Source organism: Neofelis nebulosa, chromosome 15 (genome assembly GCF_028018385.1).
Source record: "Neofelis nebulosa isolate mNeoNeb1 chromosome 15, mNeoNeb1.pri, whole genome shotgun sequence".
In the NCBI taxonomy this organism is placed as follows: Eukaryota; Metazoa; Chordata; class Mammalia; order Carnivora; family Felidae; genus Neofelis; species Neofelis nebulosa.
The window spans coordinates 48844288-48859948 of NC_080796.1; the positions used below are offsets into that span (position 1 = coordinate 48844288).

Genomic DNA, 15661 nt, shown 5'->3' on the forward strand with positions numbered 1-15661 from the left:
TGATGGCTCGGAGCCTGGAGCCTGTTTCCGATTCTGTGTCTCCCTCTCTCTCTGCCCCTCCCCCGTTCATGCTCTGTCTCTCTCTGTCCCAAAAATAAATAAAAAACGTTGAAAAAAAAATTAAAAAAAAAAAATTATCTCTACAATTTATAGTACTATTCATAAAATTAAAATCAGAATATAATATTCACTCCTTTATAACTGTTGGTGTCTGTTCACTGCACGGTCTGACCTCATCCGTATCTTTTCTTTTCTTTTCTTTTCTTTTCTTTTCTTTTCTTTTCTTTTTTTTAACTTTTTTAACGTTTATTTATTTTTGAGAGACAGAGAACGAGCAGGGGAGGAACAGAGAGATGGGGGAGACACAGAATCGGAAGCAGGCTCCAGGCTCTGAGCTGTCAGCACAGAGCCAGCCCGACAAGGGGCTCGAACTCACGAACCGTGAGATCATGACCTGAGCCCAATCAGTCGCTCAACCGACTGAGTCACCCAGGCGCCCCCGTATCTTTTCAGCTTCATCTTCTATTCCTTTTCTACTCACTCTCACTACGCTTGAGTCACACAGGCTTCCTCTGCTCATCCTTTCCAACCCAGGGCCTTGGTCGGTGCTTGCCCGAATGTTCTTTGCATGACTGACTCCTTTTCATCATCCAGCTCTCAGATAAAATCTTACCTTCTTGGGGCCCCTGGGTGGCTCCTTTGGTTACGTGTCCGACTTGGGCTCAGGTCATGAACTCACTGTGAGTTCAAGCCCCCTGGTCGAGCTCTGTACTGACAGCTCAGAGTCTGGTGCCTGCTTCAGGTTCTGTCTCCGGCTCTCTGCTCCTCCTCTACTCTCTCTCACTCGCTCTCAAATATAAAATAAAACATTAAAAACAATTTTTTAAATCTTACCTTCTCTGAGAGGTCTTTACTGACCGCCCTGTCTAACGCACCCCAGTCCCCACCACATTTCCATTTTTATTTTCTTCTTAGTGCCTACCCAGTACCATGATCTGAAATTATCTTAGTTGTTTTTCACTTGATTATTTTCTATTTCCCCGACCAGAACATAAGCTCCATGAAAACAGAGACCTTATATTAATCACCACTGTTTCCTCAAGGCCAAGAATGTGTCTGATACATGAAAGGAACTCAATAAATATTTGTTTATGGATGAAGGAATGTCCATAACATTGCTGAGTCTTGCCGTGTCAACCTCCATCCCTATTGAACTGAAAAATCAGGCCTGGGCCAGGACTGCTGGTCTTCCATTTCTTCGCATCCCCAATTGTTTTCTGCTTTAATGGCCTTAGCCTCCAGGCATAGACCCAAAACAAAGAGGTAGAAAGGAGTCGCAATGAACCTATCTTCTCTAATCTCCCGAAGAATGTTGCCCATGCTCCCCAACTACATTCCATCTTCAGTCTTGGAATGGCAGCCCTCTTTTAGCAAAGATATGCATGAAAAGAGGCTATTTGCAGGGCAGGGTCAGGGTTCCAGGAATTCTCAATGTTTTCCCTATATTCCTAGTGAGATTCTCAAGATTCCACTCTTTCCCAAGCAAGTGTATCGTCCTCTCCCAGTCTGTGCATTTGGTTGGCTGCTTTGGGGCCTGGCGAGTCATTGATGTATCGATCTGAATTTCAGAATCTGATCTGTGGTTTTGCTTTTCTTTCCAAGCTTCCAGCTTGGCCACCCTGAACTGGAATTTGTCTCATTGTATCAGCCTACTCTGATCAGCTCAACATTCATTCAACATATATGTATTGAGTGTCTACTGTGTGCCACCGTTGTGAGCGAAATGCATTAGGAAACACAGGAGAACAAGTTCCTTGCCGCAGAGGAGCTTCCACCCTAGTGGTATGGATGGTGGGTGGGATCACATTAAACGTAATAAATAGGTAAATTGTATAGGATATTGCAACGTGATAAGTAAGTACTTTGGAGAAAAGTAAAAGTAAATGGGAGTAAGGAGAAGGGGAGGTAGAGACTGCAGTTTTATTTATTTATTTATTTATTTATTTATTTAAAAATTTTTTTAAACGTTTATTTATTTTTGAGATGGAGAGAGAGCATGAACAGGGGAGGGTCAGAGAGAGGGAGACACAGAATCTGAAACAGGCTCCAGGCTCTGAGCTGTCAGCACAGAGCCTGACGCGGGGCTCGAACTCACGGAGTGTGAGATCATGACCTGAGCTGAAGTCAGACGCTTAACCGACCAAGCCACCCAGGCGCCCCTAGACTGCAGTTTTAAACAGAGAAGGAACCTTTAGCATGTGACATCCGAACAGCAGTCGAAGGCAGGGAATTATATATTCAGTCATGTGACTATCTAAGAGCAGGGCATTCCGGGCAGAGGAAGCAACTAATTCTAAGGTCTTAAGGCAGGAACCTGCCTGGCATCTTAAGAATAGCCGTGTGGCTGGAGGAGGGTGAATGGGAGTAAGTAGGAGGTAAAGCCAGAGATGTGATGGGGGGTCAGAACAAGTAGGAAGGGCCTTTAGCCATTGTGAAGACTTTGGTTTTTGCTCTGAGTAACATGGCAGGACTTTTAACAGAGGAGCACTGATTTAAGGTTTGAAAGGATTCCTCAGACACTGTTGAGAACAGACTCTACCAACACAGAGGTAGAAGCTAAGAGACCTATTAGCATCCAATAGGGAGACCTGTTCCTTCCTGTGCCAGTAATCCAGGCCAGAGATAATAGTGGTAGAAGGGAATATAGTTGGAGGGGAGGAAACGTTTTCCTTGACTTTCTCGAGGTCCCTCGTTGAGTCTGAAAATTAAACTGATAAAGATTAACAGGAGAAAAGCATTACATATTTATTTTACGTGACACAAGACCCTTCGTAAGGAAATGAAGACACCCCCAAAATGGTTAAACCCGAGTGTTTTTAGTGCTAGGTTTGATGCAGTGAAGAGTCATGGAAAGATACAATAGGAGAAAGAGTATGAACTAAAAGTCGTAAAGTGGGGGAAACAGCAAGGCTTGTTAATTTGGTTGGAGATGAGGTTATTCTTTTCCTCTGGTTATAGGGAGGGCACCTCTCACACGAGGGTCTTATGACCTGCTAAAAGCAAGAGGGCAGGGGGAAGGTCAATAATCTTCCTCCTTCTGCCGTTTCCTTAGACTCCTTCAGCTTGAAATATTCAGTATGCCATGGAGCATATTTTAGGATGGCATGTCCTGAACCCCATTATAGTGAAAAATAGATTCCTGATATACTTTGAATATAAGCCCACAGGAAGAAATGGCTATGTCATTTGAAAGAAAAGAGTAAAGATGAGTCCAAGATTTTCTCCTGAACAATAGAGTTGCCATCCACTGAGATGGGGAAGGCCAGGGGTGGAGGGAGCTTGAGGTGTGTATCAGACTACTAAGTGGGGAATGTGAGCAGACAGTTGGATACACAGGTCTGTGAGTTGCTGGCTTGTATAAAGTATTTAAGGTTGTAAAACTGAATGAGAGAGTGAGAGTAGAGAAAGAATAAACGATGGAATGCCTGACTGGCTCAGTTGGTGGACCCTGCGATTCAACCTCGGGGTTGTAAGTTCGAACCCCATGTTGGGTGTAGAGATTGCTAAAAAATAAAATCTCTAGGGGTGCCTGGATGCGTTAGTCAGTTAAACACATGACTTCGGCTCAGGTTATGATCTCATGGTTTGTGAGTTTGATCCTTGCATCAGGCTCTGTGCTGACATCCAAAGATAAATAAATAAGCTTAAAAAAAATTAAATCTTAAAAAAAAAAAAAAAGACCATCAAAGGCTGAGGTCTAGGGCACTCCAACATTTAGAGTAGTGCTGACAATAGAAATATCATGTGAGTCTTGGGGCACCTAAGTGGCTCAGTCAGTTAAGCCAGACTTCCACTCAGGTCATGATCTCACGTTTGTGAGTTCGAGCCCCACATCAGGCTCTCTGCTGTCAGCACATGAAAAGGGAATATCATGTGAGCCACATTAATTTTAAGTTATAGCCACATTAAAAAAAAGAGACAAAAAAGAAATAGGTGAAATTAATTTGAAACAACATTTTATTTAACCTAAGATATCCAAAATGTTATCATTTCAGCGTGCAATCGCTATAAAAATTATTAACGAAATATTTTATATTCCTGTTTTCCTCGTAAGTCTTTGAAACCTTGTATGTGTTGAACACATTTCAATTCAGGCTCGCCACATTTCTAGTATGCTATGGCCACCTGAGGCTAGCTGCTGATGTGTTGGATAACACAGATGGAGTGGTCTAGAAGAGAGTGTCTGGCAAAGGTGATGGGGAAGGAGGAATATGTGAGGTTGAAAGGAAACAAAGACTTCATGGCACCCTGGAAGCTGTTTGGGTGGGAGTCGTGAGAATCTGTAGTTTTCTTATAACAGTTTCAGTTTTCTCAGTGAGGAGAAAGCCAGGTTTATTGCTGGGTGAGGATGTGGGAGGAGGTATGGGCAGGGGTATGAGGACAGAAGAGAGACCGGGAGAAGGAGCAGAGGAGGGAGATAAAGGATGAATGCTGGACAGCATGAAAACTCAGAGAATGACCATCACAAACTTAAAGTGAGAACAGGTCAGTGAGGCTGGGTGTTTTTCTCTAGACAAGATAGACAGAGACTTGGATTTAACCAGGGTAATGGTTTTATGCTCTCCTTCTTTTTTTTGTTTTGTTTTGTTTTGTTTTGTTTTGTTTAATAATATGCCTAGGAATATTTTAAAAAATTTTTAATGTTTATTTATTTTTGAGAGACAGCATGAGCAGGAGAGGACGGGGGCGGGGGTGGGGGGGAGACCCAGAATATGCAGCAGGCTCCAGGCTCTGAGCTGTCAGCACAGAGCCTGACACGGGGCTCGAACTCATGAACCGTGAGATCATGACCTGAGCCAAAGTCGGACGCTCAACCAATTGAGCCACACAGGCACCCCTCTATTTTTGTTTTTAAGTTAATTTCTTTATTTTGAAAGAGTGAAAGAGGGGCGCCTGGGTGGCGCAGTCGGTTAAGCGTCCGACTTCAGCCAGGTCACGATCTCGCGGTCCGTGAGTTCGAGCCCCGCGTCAGGCTCTGGGCTGATGGCTCGGAGCCTGGAGCCTGTTTCCGATTCTGTGTCTCCCTCTCTCTCTGTCCCTCCCCCGTTCATGCTCTGTCTCTCTCTGTCCCAAAAATAAATAAATAAACGTTGAAAAAAAAATTAAAAAAAAAAAAAAGAAAGAGTGAAAGAGACAGCACGAATCAGGGAGGGGCAGAGAGAGAAAGAGAAAGAGAATCCCAAGCCTGTCATGGGGCTTGATCCGTGAACCATGAGATCGTGACCTGAACCAAGATCAAGAGTTAAGTAAATACTTAACCAACTGAGCCACCCAGGTGCCCCTACACTCTCCTTCTTGACGTCACTTTCTTTTGATTAAAGTTGTCTGCTCATATGAGGTAAATCAAAAAAGGGAATTTATTGGAAGAATTCTGGATAATTTTTAGAAATCAAAAGTTGCTGAAAGAGTCAGGAAGCAGGCAGCAGCCAGGAACCAAAGCTGTGGGCCCTCTGCACGTCTGCCTCCTCCTTCTCCTCCAGCATGCCTTGTCTCCTGGGTTTCCATCCACAATCCTACAAAAGACAGTGGTCCCACTGTCCCAGAACATATTTTGGTCAAACAAGATATGAGTCAAGGAAAAAATCATGTATTCAAAATATTGTCTTATAACATATGTTTGCAAGAACGTATGGCATCAGAGGCTGATACCCAGTAAGTGTTCCACTGAAGTTTTGTGGAATATTCGTGTGAACGTGTAATTTAAAAAAAAAAAGATCATGATATGATGCCCATACAGATATAAAATGAACACATCAAAGATATTTGACTCATTAATTAATGAGGGAATAAGTAAGATGTTTCAACCAGTTCAAAAGAGAATTCAAAGACAATACATATATGTAGTCATAAAATCAATCTACAAATAGTTGCAAAATTAGTTGTTGTTGTTGTTTGGTGAAGAGTGTGAAGGGAAAGAAATCAGTTGTCTTTTTCCTGAGTATACAGGATTCATTTTGCAGGTGTATAAAACAGAATTATTTGCATTGCTATGTTATCTACAACTTACAGTATTGTAAAATAGCTCAAAGATGATGGAAAGTGAAAATCCCCATAGAACCAGGTAATTTAGAATGGTGCACTGTCTACAATGCATAGATTTCCATTGAAGACATCCAGCAATTTTTTGATCCATTTCAAAATCTTTCACAATTTTTTTGCTGATAACTAAAAAAACCTTGAGTTGTTGGAAAGCACATTTCTTTATGATTCTCTCATTGTCCAGTATTTTTATGTGCTCAGTATTTTGTGCCTTTTCGTTTTTTTTAAATGAGGTTTTAGGGGCGCCTGGGTGGCTCAGTCAGTTAAGTGTCCGACTTCGGCTTAGGTCATGATCTCACGGTTTGTGGGTTCTAGCCCCGCATTGGGCTCTGTGCTGACAGCTCAGAGCCTGGAGCCTGCTTCAGATTCTGTGCCTGTCTCTCTCTCTCTCTGCTCCTCCCCCACTCACACTGTCTCTCTGTCCTTCAAAAATAAACATTAAAAAAATAAAAAAATAATAAAAAAATAAATAAAATGAGGTTTTATATTTAATTATTTAGTTACATGGCACTCAGAGACATAGTCACACACAATAAAGCACCAGATATCTGGATTCCTTGGGACATGTGCATAAGTTTTATTTCTTTGAGCCCCAAAGTTCTGTCATCTCATCCATTGGTTTTTCTAAACCATATTAGATCTTGGGGCGGGGGGGGGGGGGGGGGGGGGGGAGGGTACTACCAGTGATATGAGTAAATTGCTCCTGTAAAGGATTAGAATATGCCATCCCAAAATATGCCATTTTGGCATAAGAATGATTTAGAGCTGGAGGCAAATGAGAATCAATAGTTATAGAAAGAAGCCTTCTCATAGCCTTCCCTATCTCACTGAAGGCAGAAACTTCTGGGAAATGAGGATTGCTATAAAGAGAAGTTTTCTGGGGGAGTTCTATGGCCATGAAGAAGAAGGAAAGTCAGCACTGACATGGGTCTGCAAACGAAACTTACTGATAAAAAACATTATCTTCTACTATTTTACTCCCCTATATTCACCTTTCCAGTTTGCCACCCCGTAAAAACTTAAACTCATTTTCCTTTATCTTGTCACTTCTCTACAATTTTATTGTTCTTTGTTGAGATGCTAACATGTTGAGATGAGTTCCAAGTTCTAACCATCCCTTTAATAATTCTACATATCCCCTCCCATTGCCATGTGATTTTCAGGACACATCCCATTGATGGCAGGCTTAGCCACCTGACATGTTTTGTGAGTCAAGACTATTTGCTACTTCCTAACTGATGCTTCAAGAGCCATGGCTTTCCACTTTTCTTTTCCTTCTGCGAGGAAAACAGCTTCTTCCCAAAAGAAGTTTTTGCATCCACTTAAATCCAAGAATAAGAAGACATACATATAGAGCAGAATATTGGCCAACCCACAACTGAGCTGACAGAAGCAAGAAACACACCTTTGTGATGGTAAGCTTTTGGGGGTTGAGTCTGTTGTTTGTTACCATAGCATCACTTACTTATGCACTTCCCTTTTATTACACAGGGGATATATGTAAGATCTTCTGTTGAACTTTGCATCCCACATTGTGTCTTGATTCCCTTTTCTTCTTGTTGAGACAGTTCTTTCAGTGAAAGTCTGTGATTACTAAAATTTCTGAGTCCTTGCATGCCTGAAGATGTCTTTGTTTTACCCTTACTCTGGAATACTAGTCTCGCTGGGCATAGAATTTTACATTTACCATTATTTTATTTCACCATTTTGGAGATTTTATTCCCTTATCTTTTGGCATCTGCTGTTACATAAGAGAAAGTCTGATATCAATCTGATTCTTGTTTCTTGGTACATAATCTGTCTTCCCTCTTTGGTAGCTTTTAATGTTTCTCCTTCTTGTTTTCAAGTGTGTCTATGAGTTTTTAAATCTATTTTCTCCTGCATTTTATGTATTCAGAGAAGGAGGAGGCTTCCATGTCTGCTCCACCTGCTGTCTTGACCCAGAAACTGGCTCCTGCATTACTAAATGGAGAGGACTTGCTTTGACGAGATGTACTTGTCACTTTGAGTTGTCCATTTTTATATAATGCTGCAAAAGCCTGGTGCCCCTCAGGCATCTGATGCAGCTTACAGAACTATTTGGATTTACCCTGGGAATCATTAATAAACTTCTGTGGTTTTTTTTTTTAGTTCTGTGTCCTTTTTGAGGGTCTCCAACTCCCTCTTCTCTTCTTTCTGGCTATCAGATTCCACTCCATTCTAGTGTCCATATATGCATCCATAACAATCTTCTGCATGTTGCTTGACCTCTTACCTGCTCCTCAGCTACCTCAGGTTTATTCCTCCTGCTTTCTTGTGCAGAGCAATTGTGTTCTCTCTAGCTCCTGCCTCCAAACTCAGCTTGCAACTCCACTTTGAAAATCCACAGGATTATTCATGCGCTCTAGTACACAGTGGGAGATATCTTCTGACTCCTTTTCTTTCTTCTACGCGTTCGGCAACGGAAAGAAATGGTATAGACGTTTATTTCTTTATTGCTATAAATCATGCTTCTGTATTAATGGGAATTATGTCTGACTCCTAATAATAAAGACTCGGGGCGCCTGGGTGGCTCAGTCGGTTAAGCGTCCGACTTCAGCTCAGGTCACGATCTCACGGTCCGTGGGTTCGAGCCCCGCGTGGGGCTCTGGGCTGATGATGGCCCAGAGCCTGGAGCCTGCTTCCGATTCTGTGTCTCCCTCTCTCTCTGACCCTCCCCCGTTCATGCTCTGCCTCTCTCTGTCTCAAAAATAAATAAATGTTAAAAAAATATATAATAATAATAATAATAATAATAATAATAAAGACTCATATTAAATGGCTTAATGTAATAAAAATTTTTTTACTCCATGTAACCAAACTTGGTAGGTTAACCTTCATAAGCGGTTCGAGGCTACTATGGTAGCTTGTTGGTCGTCAGAGACCCAAACAATTTTTATTTTTCTGTTTGGCCTTCCTTAACCTTCAAGCTTTCAAACCCAGTGTCCCTTCGTGGTCTCAAGATTGTTGCCAGACTCCAGCCATCACAACCACATTCTAACCAAGACAAAGAGTGAGATGAGAAGGGCAAACGCGTATTACATACTCCCCACCTGAGTCAACTGCCCTTTAGAAGTTTTCACACACTGTACCTCTTCCGTTTATATTTCACTGGCCCTTCCTAGCTGCAAGAAAAAGATTTTGTTGTCTCAGATAAATTGAATACATTTTGCCTTTATGCCATCACTTTTGGTTGCCCTACAATGTACGTTAGCTTGCCTCCTGATTCTCAATTATATTCTAGTTAGATGCAATATGACTCAATATTTAAAATAAATATGCATGTTTTGATTTTGATGGCCCCTGGCTATTTCCAAAGATCAAGTCAATAGCTATAAAATGGATAAAACATTAAGTGTCAAAATCATCGACTGTACCAACCTTGAAATACCATCCAGGGAGCACTGTAGAATTGGCAAAATTAACTCACACAATTGCCAGTTAATTGAATTCTGTGTTCCCTGAGCAGCTTTAGTGCTGGCTAGGTGCCAGTTACCTGTGGTGGGTACTGGGAACGCTCACCATGCCCCTGTCTTTGAAGGGTTCCAGTTTCCATGACTCACAGGTGCCTGGAGGCGGGGGGAAGCCACCAAATGGTTTTACACAGAGGAAAGATGTGATCCCATCTGTATTTCTGAAAGATACAGACTAGGTATCTAGACAAGGTAGGGTGAACTGGAAGAGAAAAGACACTTGGGCCAGGGGATTTCGTTCTGGGGGCTAAATATCATTTTGCGTTGCTGTGCCCTTTTTGTCCAATAACTACACCTTGCCCTCTGTGCCATCCATGTGCCCGGTCTATCCCCAAATCCTCACTACCCCTCATCTTTAGATTTTTCTCACCTTAAACTTTCAATCCCATGCCTACTCTCCTGGAGGTCCAGCGATAGTCAATGTGACTTTCTGGGGGTGAGGAGTCAACACTTCTTCATTTATTATTCACACATTTCCTGAGCTTGCACGTTGTTCTGGGCTTGGGGCTATGGGCTAGGGTTGCAAAGGTGGGTCAGACTCAATTGTCACACTCAATGCGGGAACAAATTATTTTGGCAACTATTTATGCTTAGGAGTGTTAAGAATCTAGGGCTAATTTTGGCAGGAAAGGGGGGTAGGTAAGAAGGGCGGAGGCAAGAATCAGAACAAAATGAGCAGTCTGAGGGGCGCCTGGGTTAAGCGGTTGGGCGACCGACTTTGGCTCAGGTCGTGATCTCGCAGTCTGTGAGTTCGAGCCCCACATCGGGCTCTTCTGTGCTGACAGCTCAGAGCCTGGAGCCTGCTCCGAATTCTGCGTCTCCCCCTCTTTCTGCCCCTCCTCCGCTTGCGCTCTGTCTTTCTCTCAAAAATAAATAAACATTTAAAAAAAATTTTTTAAAGCGAGCAGTCTGGGACTGAGAGCAGTGAAATCAGGAGGGCAAATTTTTCCTCGGGGCCTAGTGGTAGTTTCCCCTAACCCCAGACTGCCCCCTCCCCTTCCTTTTCCCCTTCCTCCTCCTCTTCCTCCTACTCCTGTCTCCTCACTTCGCAGCCAAGCTTGGCTTCCAGTCAAACTTTCCGGAAATCCCCTACCCAATTTCCAGCTTTTGAAACAAAGACTCTCTGGAGACTATTCCCATTGTCCTTGGAACTAGAACAATGTGCGGTAGAGCCTCCTCCTTGGCTTCAGGCTACATCCCTGCTCCCAGCCTTCTCGGCCAAAGTAAAAGCTTCCTCGACTCTCCAATCACTGTCCCCATCTGTCTAGAGGCAGGAAGTTGGGGGAGGTAGGAGGAAAAAGCACTTTCTATTAACTGCTCCTGAAACCCAAAGTCAGCCCCAGCCTCTAAGTCCTACCTGGGCCTGCCTTCTCCGGGCCAGAACTAAGAAGGAATCTCTCCACAGGACAGCAGTTGGACACCTGAATATGCTGGGAGTGGGCAGACAAGCTCAGGGCTTGATTCCTGTAGTTTCTAAACCTGTTTTGATGCCTTAGTTTCCCCCTGCCATCGAGGTGAGAGGACCGGAGATCATTCTAAAGGGATTGGCCGGTCTGGTTTTTTTCTCACTGCACAGCTCCTCTTCCACTCCCAACTCTGACCCCAGGAGACCCCTGTCCCATTCCTTGTCCACTTCTGCCAAAAGGGCTGTTAGATGGGGGAGGGGGTGCAGGCGGGCTTTTCTTGCACCATCCTGGCGCCTGACTGGATCGGGTTACTGGAGGCAGTCTGGATTTGAATGTGCAAATAAACAGAAGTCGCTTTGATCCGCCAGGCTGAGAGGGAGGGAGAAGAAAACCGAGTGCCCTGGTCAGAGAAGTGCATGCTGGGCACTTGAAAGAGGGTTTGGGGGATGTGGAGCGTGAGCTGTCCTTATTCCTTTGACAGGACAGAAAACCTATTTAAAAAAAAAAAAAAGAAAGAAAAAGGAGATCTAGAAAGAGGCAGAAACACATTTCAGGCATTTCAGACTTCCCGTGCAGTCCAAATATTCCTTGGGCCCTTTCTTGCTGTTACCAGGAGGGGAGTGGTACCTTGGACCTCACCCTCCCTCAGGGCTGTCCCACCTTTGGGACTTCTCGGGTGCTCTTGGGAGAGGGAGAGAAGGAATGGAGCTGTGGTTGTATGAGGTTCAGGGTGGGACCATAGGTCGAGAGGGGGTAGGGCCTATTGTCTCCCTGGGCACCAATCCACAGCCACAGGCAGGCTTAGAGAGGGAGAGACAAAGGAGGGGATGGGAGAGCACAAAGGGAGCGAGGAATGAAATGGTAAGTAAAGGCAAACAAAAGTGAACCGGGGGAGACAAAAGCTGGGAACAATATTCCCCAGGCAATAGGCTCAGGAACAATAGGGACACTGACAGCCCCACAAAGACACCAGTGTCTCCAAGTAGACGTTATCTCAGGCAGTGTTTGGCAGCCCTGCTCTGGCTGCAGCTATTTTCAGTGCCGCTTTTGTGCCATGCTGAACAATATTCCTTGCATGGCTGCTGATAGAAAGATGAGAAGGTTTCTGTTTGATTCTCCTCTTCCTTCCCTCCCCCTTCCCCCTTTTCCAACCCCCACCAGCTCCAGCCATTCTGAGCTCAAGTCACTGGGCTGGTTAGGGGTGTGTGTGTGTGTGTGTGTGTGTGTGTGTGTGTGTGTGTGTTGGAAGGGGACCAAGTGGACCAAGGCAGGGAAGGTCTCAATCAGGCCTTCTAGTTGCCCTCAACCTTACTAGGACCTCCATGGAGGGGAAAAAGAAGCTAGGACTGGGCAAGTAGGGGCTACAGAACTAGGGTGTATGAGGAGGATTGTTCAGGGAAGTGGATTCTGTCTTCACCAATGGTCACAAGACTAGCCCAAGCTATTCACTGTAAAAAGGCCTGCTCAGCAAGTGTTTCCCTGTTGTGGGTGGCTCTTCATTTAATAGCCAACGCCAAAAGGGGTCCTAGCCAGCCTTCTGCCCCTTTCTTTCTTTGTGCCAGCAAGTGTTCTTTGCCCTACCTCCCAAGAGCCATTGCTTTCTTCCATCTACGTATATAGTATTAGCAGTTCCTCGATCAGCTCCCAACATCCCCCCCGCCCTACGTCTGCTGCTCCAGGTTGAACCTAAAGATCAGGGTCACTAGTCCTAGTTTGGGAAGAGACTATTGAGTAGCACGGACCCTTGTATAGACCCGACGGCCATTCCCGTGAGGACACACATGACCCCAATCTACAGTGGTAGCCCTTCCCCATTAAGTATCTCCCCCGTGTTCCGTCCTAGAAGAGCTCTGATCCTGGATCACAGGTGTCCTTTCTCAGGCCTCCTTGTACACAAGCCTGTTTCACTCTTCATTTTCTCAGGGTTGTAACCCACTGCAGCTGCCCCCATGGGCTGAAGAAGAACCTGACACTTTTTCATCTAACTGATTTTTTGTTGTTCTTATTCTTCTGTTCAGGTTAATTCTTTAGGCAGCTGAACTACTGCACTTCAGGGCTCTGGCTTCTACAAAAAAAAAAAAAAAAAATTGAGACCAAACTTCTTGGGAAAGCACTGATATAAAAATTTCAAGGAGAATGCCTTCCTAAGAAACTAGACACTCAGAGGTTGACCCAGAAGGTTGAGCCATTGCTGAACTTATGGGACTTGTGGCTTTTGTCCACCTTCCTCAATTAGCTCGTTAAAGGACGGAAGCACATTTCATGCCTTGATTGGCTCCCTCATGGTATCATGGCACATAATTGGCTCTCAATGAACACTTGCTGAATTGGACCAAATTTAAAGGCTCTGAAGGGAACTTACAGATCATCTAGTACCTTGCTACTCAAAGTGTGGTCCCTGGGCCAGCAGCATTAACATCACTTGGGAATTTGTTAGAAATGCAAAATCTCCAGGCTCTACCTCAAAGCTACTGGATCAGAATCAGAATTTTTTTTTTTTTTTTAGTTTTTTAATTTATTTTGAGAGAATGAGAGAGAGAGAGAGAGCTCACACATGGAGGAGGGACAGAGAGAGAAGGAGGGAGAGAATCCCGAGCAGGCCCCACACTGTCAGCACAGAGCCCCACGTGGGGCTCAAACCCACAAATGAAGAGATCAATGATCTGAGCCAAAATCAAGAGTTTGGATGCTCTACTAACTAAGCCACCCAGGTGCCCCCAGAATTTGCATTTTAACAAGCTCCCAAGTAATTCATATACTCCTTGAGAAGTACTGATCTACAATAGCTTCTTCTTTTCTGCCTCCCCACAGTCCTACCCATGTCTTGACGGTATTGCTATCCATAGCCTAGCATGTGTGAGCTAAACCAGGCCATTCAGTGGGCATCTACAAGATCTCTGTAGAAGCAAGCTCACCATCTGTGGTAACAGTCTGTGCCACAATTTGCACCAAATAATACTGAACAGAATTAAACTGACATTCAAAGAACTTAAGAGTGGGACCTTGTACTTAGCATATGCTTATTCAAAGCTTATTGAGAGAAAGGTTTAAATCACCTATTATAACCTCCCTGGATGATCACTGTGATGGGTAATTTATGGGTCAACTTGACTGGGACAAGGAGACCCAGACATTAGGTCAAACATGAACCTGGATGTGTCTGCGATAGTGTTTCTGAATGAGATTAATATTTGAGTTGGTAGACTGAGTAAAGAAGTTTGCTTTCCTTAATGTGGGTGAGCCTCATCCAATCATCTGAAGACCCAAACAGAACAAAAAAGGCTGGGTAAGAGGGAATTTCGCCTGCCGGACTGATGAGCTGAGACATTGGTCTTCTGTCTTTGGAGTCTAACTGAAACATCAGCTCTTCTTGGGTCTCAAGCTTCCTCACTTTTGGGCTGAAACTTACAGCATTGGCTCTCCCAGTCCTCAGGCCTTGAGACTTGGACTGGTACTACATCATCAGCCTTCCTGGGTCTCTAGCTTGCTGACTTGCTCTTGGGACTTATAATCATGTGAGCCAATTCCTTACGATAAATTTCTTTAAAATATGGTTCTGTTTCTCTAGAGAACCCTAGAAGTGGGAGTGCTTCTCTAACAAATACCTAAATATGTGGAAGTGGCTTTAGAAATGGGAACTGGGTAGAGGCTGGCAGATTTTTGACATGCATGCTCGAAATATGGATGTCAAGGGCGATTCTGGTGAGGTCTCAGATGGAAATGAGGAACACGTTATTATAAACTGGAAGAAAAGTGATCTTTGTTATAAAGTGGAAAGAATTTGGCTGAACTATGTTCTAGTGTTTTGTGGAAGATGGAACTTTCAAGCAATGAAATAACTGAGAGGATTTCCAAGCATAGTATTGAAGGAATGGCTTGGTTCATTCCAAATGGTTGACTCTTATAGTAAAATATGAAAGGAGAAAGATGGATTGAAGAAGGAATTATTAGGCAAAAAGGAACCAGAACTTGAAGATTGGGAAAATTATGAGCCTATCCATACTGTAAAAAAAAAATGAGAAAACTTGATCTGAAGAGAACACTAAGGGTGTGGCTAAACAGCCATTTGATAAAGAGATCTTAGATGGGGGCACCTGGGTGGCTCAGTTGGTTAAGAGTTTGGCTCTTGATCTTGGCTGAGGTCATGATCTCACGTTTTATGAGTTCAAGCTCTGCATCAGGCTCTGCACCATCAGTGTAGAGCCTGCTTGGGATTCTGCTTGGGATTCTGTATCTCCTTCTCTCTGCCCCTCACCTGCTTATTCTCTCTCTCTCTCTCTCTCTCTCTCTCTCTCTCTCTATCTCTCTCAAAATAAATAAACTTAAAGGGAGAGAGTGAGATCCTAGTTGTAACTCATGGACTTAATCAGCCACTTCAGCAGAAGCCAGGCATAGAGATGTGATTATACTAGCAAAGACACTGCCAGTGTGAACTAAGGAGGACAGAGAAAACAAAATGAAGGAAAGCTGTTGGACTTTTTAGATACTACAGAACAGGACCAGAGAGATATTTATCAAATGTGTGATATTCTTTAAGAAAAGGGAAAAACAACCCCTCAAGTAATTGAGATTATCAGGGCTGCTTTCTTGGTTTCAAAAGGTGGGTCCATTGCATTGGTTTCAACAGGCCAGAGAGCTTCTGACTAAAGCCTTGGGTGTGGGAGT

The 15661-nt window shown here is 43.8% G+C and overlaps 1 protein-coding gene across 1 annotated transcript in view; it reads left to right on the forward strand.

The window, feature by feature from the left end:
- Positions 1-8224, forward strand: part of SNRPE (small nuclear ribonucleoprotein polypeptide E) — a 106543-nt gene extending 98319 nt beyond the window's left edge. The window contains exon 6 of the mRNA XM_058701857.1: positions 7997-8224. The gene's annotated coding sequence lies outside the window, so the exon portion shown is untranslated. The remainder of the gene's footprint in view (positions 1-7996) is intronic.
- Positions 8225-15661: the final 7437 nt, after the last annotated feature.